Below are 4,344 nucleotides of genomic sequence, written 5' to 3' on the forward strand. Positions count from 1 at the left end.
AAAAACCAACAACAAAATAACCATCTCATCCCCCGCAATGTCTTCAAGTCAGAGGGGGTACCAACACTAGCAGGAGAGAAATTCAAAGCAGATTAATTTCAACATGAGGCCCACATCAGAATGAAGACCAGAGATTGCTGGTTCATGCCTCTGGGGCCTCCCTAAACTCAAGAGCTTGACTCTCCTGAGAGAATGCGTGTGATGGCATTTCCGGATATCACTTTCTACTTCTTTAAAAATAAGAGACTCAGAACTGGGTGTGGTGGTTCACAACTGTAATGGCAGCACTTGGGAGGTAGAGGCAGAAGGATCAGAAGTTCCAGGCCAGCCTCAGCTACATAGTGAGTTGGAGGCCAGCCTGGGCATCATGAGATCCTGAAAAGGAAGGGAGAGAGGGAAGGAGGAGAGGCTCACAGCTTTCACGTCTTGGTTGTGATAGAGTAAAAGGAAAAGTTAGTTCATCAAGCTGTGCTTCCAGCCCGTATTAAACTACCTTACAGATACCGTGTGTGTGTGTGTGTGTGTGTGTGTGTGTGTGTGTGTGTGTGTGTGAAATAACATCTTTGAAGAGAAGTTGTTATTGAAAATAAGTGCTGAGTAGTTGTAAATTGAACCTGGTGGGTGGCATCTGTAAACTCCAGAGCCAGGTCAAAAACTTTGCCAAGTAAAACCAATAAAATGATGTTTAGCAATATCTTTCACCAACAATATTACTCTCGGCAAAGAAGTTTCCTCCTTGTTAAGATAATTCAAAAAGTATTCAGGGCTCAGAGACAATTCCCATAGACAGGTCCTTTAGCACAGTACCGTGGCCTCTAGACTATGAGGTAAGCTCAGACACCATCTGCCAGCCCACAGAATGCATCATCTGCAGAGGGCTTGACAAGACATGAATTACCACAGTTACGTGCCTGGGGCATAGCCATGACCTAAGACTAATTGTTTCACAAACACAGCCAGGAATAGAACATCATATGATTTGAATCTTTGTCTCTACACCCAGTCTGCTTGCTTCTTCCTCCACTAATACCTCTGATGAAAAATAATTTTATTAGTCTGATAAATGCACTTTTCTGGGCTTATAAAAACTGAAGTGGGGGGCTGGAGAGATGGCTCAGAGGGTAAGAACACTGGTTATTCTTCCAGAGGTCCTGAGTTCAATTCCCAGCAACCACATGGTGGCTCACAACCATCTGTAAAAAAATCTGGTGCCCTCTTCTGGCCTGCAGGCACACATGTAAAATAAATAAATAACTTTAAAAAAAAAAAAATAAATAAAAAAAAATAAAAACTGAAGTGGCAAAGGGAACCTATACTTTGTTTCTAATTGGACCTTGGAAAAATGCTCCTTGATTGACTAAAAACTCTTGAATTCCAATCTTGGATCACAGTTGAAGATCCTGGCTAGAAGGTGCAACTCCTTGCAGGGTTTGTATTCCTCTGAATTTTAAGCTAGAAGGGTTTCTCCTCTGTGAATGTTTATTTATTTATTTATTTATTTATTATTTTTTTGGCTTTTTGAGACAGGGTTTCTCTGTAGCTTTGGGCTGTCCTGGAACTAGCTCTTGTAGACTAGGCTGGACTCAAACTCACAGAGATCCGTCTCCCTCTGCCTCCTGAGTGCTGGGATTAAAGGCATGCGCCACCACCGCCTAGCTGTGAATATTTTTTTAAAGAAAAGATTTATTTATTTTATGTGTATGAGTGTTGTATGTCCATGCACCATGTGCAATGACTGGTACCCAAGGAAGCCATGAGTCAGGCCGTTAGCTGATTAGCTGAGACTCGCTCACATACAGAAGGGCAATCAGCTATACTTAGCTGCTAGGTAGATGTTAGTCTCACCCAAAATAGGTTCACTGTAACACTGAAAAAGTATCTAGGTACTTCATCCAGACACATAAATCATCATATTTGTGTGTATGTATGTGTGTATATGTGTGTACGCATACATGCGTGCATGTGTGTTTATGGTGCAGATGCATGAGTTTGTGGATGTGGGCATCAGTGTCCTTCTCTAGTGCTCTCCACTGTGTTGCTTTGAGGCAGCGTCTCTCAGTAAACCTGAAGCTCACCATTTGGTCTATGCTGGCTGGCCAGTGAGTGCTTGTCATCGGCCTATCTGTGCCTCCTGGTGCTGCAGTTACAGGCATGTGCGGTCATGCCTGGCTTTTACATCAGGTCATCACACTTACGGAGCATGTGCTCTTACTCACGGAGTCACCCCCAACTCACCAGCATATTCTTAGAGGCAGGTGATGGTCACTTATGAGGTCTGATCTTGGCTGCGAACAGGGCAGTTCCAGGTGAGTAGGTTCCTGGGATTCCGGTTACAAAGTCAAGTTATCTGGATGGCTTCTCCCAACCCTTCCCATATCCCATGATTCCTTCCTATTACTCTTTACAACCTTTTCTTTTTCTCCCCCTTCCCTCCAAAACAGGATTTCTTACTGTGTAGCCCTGGCTGTCCTGGAACTCATTCTGTAGACCAGGCTGGCCTTGAACTCACAGAGACTCACCTGTCTCTGCTCCCAAGTGCTGAGATTAAAGGCATGTGACTCACTCACCAGCAAAAGATGGTGTTACTCTTTGGGGAGAAGACTTTTTTTTTTCTGCTCCAGTCAATGGAAGGGGACTTTATTTGGTCCCAGGGTCATGGGCCAGTTAATGCCCTGGCTTTATTTGACCTTCTTCTTGGGGCGCAGGTTGTTGGTGTGGCTGCACTTCTTCTTGCAGCAGTTGACTGCACAGGGGTGCAGGCATGCATAGCACTTGCGGCAGATCATCTTGTCACAGTTGTACTTCTGGGCAAGCTGACGAAGGGACGGCTAGATGATGCCACCATGCAGACGAAGCACCAGGTGCAAAGTGGACTCTTTCTGGATGTTGTAATCCGACAGGGTCCAGCCATCCTCCAGCTGCTTGCTGACAAATATCAGCCTCTGCTGGTCAGGTGGGATGCCTTCCTTGTCTTGGATCTTGGCCTGGACATTCTCGATGGTGTCACTGGGCTCGACCTCAAGAGTGATGGTCTGCCCGTCAGGGTCTTCACAAAGATCTGCATGTTGGCGTCTGCTCGGTCGCCGCGTTGAAAAGAAAGACAGGAGAGGACTTTTTTATGTTAAGGAAAACAGAAGGTAGTTTAGGAAAGCATCACTCATCCACCTCACAAGTGCTTCTAAAATAAGCAGCTCTGGCTCCATACACCAAAACAGAAGCCACAAATTCTTCAGAACTGTGAAACCACTGATCACTCCCACAGCACAATGGTTCCCCCTTCTCCCTGGTTTCACTTTCTGTGGTTTGTCTCCCGCAGTCACCCACAATTCAAAAACATGAGTGGAAAATTCTAGAAGCAGACAATTCATAAGAGTTTCGCCTGCTTTTCTGATGAGTGTGAAAAAGTCTGCGTTACCCTGCCCCATCTCACCTGAGACATAAGCCATCGTTCAGAGTTTCCACAAAGTATACACTACCTGCCTGTGGGAGCTGAGACCGCACCCACACAACTTCCATTGTGGGATATAGCTACAGTTGTCTGATTTCACTAGTTACTCTTGTTAGTGTCCCTGTGTCTAAACACTTCCTATGTTATATATATGGAGAAAGAGTATCTATTTATTACAGTGGCTTGACTGAGCCCTATCTGCCGTCTCAGGAATGCACTGGGGTTTTAGGATGCAGACAGCTATTGTAACACTGAACTCAGCGCAAAGGTCAGGAAAACCCACAATAAACTATGGGTTATGCAAAGGCCAAGGCAGCCTCAGTGTCAGTCTGGGTGGTTAACGGGAGTGTCAGGCTGAGGTCACCCTCTTGCTCAGCATTTCACCTGGCCATGCACTGCATTTGCTCACTCGTGCATTTAACTGAACACATACACACTAAGAGCCTCGTGCCAGAAACCCTGAGCTGATGTGGAGCAATGCAGCCATGACTAAGATGCAGGCTTCTCGCTGGAAGAGCTTGGCAGGGGGAGATCCCTGCTTGGACGCCTGCGCTCATTTTAGTGTTATTTCCCCGAGGAGCCCGTCCTGATCCCCATGGCCTCATCTCAGGCGGTCTCGGGACCCTCTACCCACTCGACTAGTGCCGAGCCAGTTGCCCACCACCATCACGTCTTCTGGAATGGTGTCTGTGAACACTCTTGGCTGCAGACATCCAAGGAAGTAGGAACTACATCCCCGTCTTCAACCTCTCATGTGGTGGTGGCTTAATGAATGTTTGTATTAAAGATAGATGATTATGCCCAGAAGTGGTGGCACGTGTCTTTAATCCCAGCACCTGGGAGACAGAGGCAGGCTGATCTCTGTGAGTTCGAGGCCAGCCTGGTCTACAAGAGCT

General features: G+C 46.2%; 1 pseudogene; it reads right to left on the minus strand.

The window, feature by feature from the left end:
* Positions 1–2,621: 2,621 nt before the first annotated feature.
* LOC126505052 (ubiquitin-60S ribosomal protein L40-like) lies at positions 2,622–3,085 on the minus strand (annotated as a pseudogene).
* Between the last annotated feature and the right edge of the window lie 1,259 nt (positions 3,086–4,344).

Source organism: Alexandromys fortis, unplaced genomic scaffold, assembly GCF_014885135.2.
Source record: "Alexandromys fortis isolate MF-2015 unplaced genomic scaffold, M_Fortis_MF-2015_v1.1 scaffold_58, whole genome shotgun sequence".
Classification (NCBI taxonomy): domain Eukaryota; kingdom Metazoa; phylum Chordata; class Mammalia; order Rodentia; family Cricetidae; genus Alexandromys; species Alexandromys fortis.